Below are 759 nucleotides of genomic sequence, written 5' to 3' on the forward strand. Positions count from 1 at the left end.
CCTCCCCAGGAGTGCTGCTCATCATAAGGCTGAGCTTGCTCTACAACACTGGCATAGTAACCTCCTATTTTCACCTCTCTAAAAGAAGTGGCTATGATTTTTAGATGTGTTTTGTGTTGGTGATTTGCATGCAAGAAATGTTTACTACTTTTTTTCCTTTGTTGAAGTGAGCTTTTTTAGTGTTCAGCTACAAAAATAAGGAGCCTTTAGGCTCAAGTGCCAACTTCTTTTTCACCCTTAAACCTGTACATGTGCCAACCACAGCCAGATATAACTGCAGAAATACAGAAGAGAATGCGAGCTGTGTGTTTGTCCCTGTCATAAGGCAACTTCTGCACCTGCAACAACATTTCAGACAAAACTGGAGAAGCGAGACGTGTCTACTGACTAAATGCATTTGTTAATTTAAGAAACAGCATTGCTGGCCTCTTAGTTCTTTAGCTGGTTGGAGTCATCTACCACTCTCTGTTAGTTTACTGATCGAATTTTTAGCCCTGGACACACTGCTTTCACTGTAATCCAAACCCTGAGAGAGCAGCAGAATGTCCCTCTATGTTTAGCTCAGGTTTTTTGGCTCTTCCTTCATTCCTTGCCCATGGTAAGTGGTTTTGGTTTCCCTCTTTTTTGGAAAAGGTTAAATTGAGTCATTGGATGTCTTGCCACCACCAAGTTCTAGTCCTGAAAACACTTACTCAGGAGCTTAATTTAGTAAATCAGGTTAGGACCAAACACTTCAGCTCCCCCACTTTCTTCCCTACA

The sequence above is a fragment of the Mesitornis unicolor genome, unplaced genomic scaffold, assembly GCF_000695765.1.
Source record: "Mesitornis unicolor isolate BGI_N332 unplaced genomic scaffold, ASM69576v1 scaffold5087, whole genome shotgun sequence".
Classification (NCBI taxonomy): Eukaryota; Metazoa; Chordata; class Aves; order Mesitornithiformes; family Mesitornithidae; genus Mesitornis; species Mesitornis unicolor.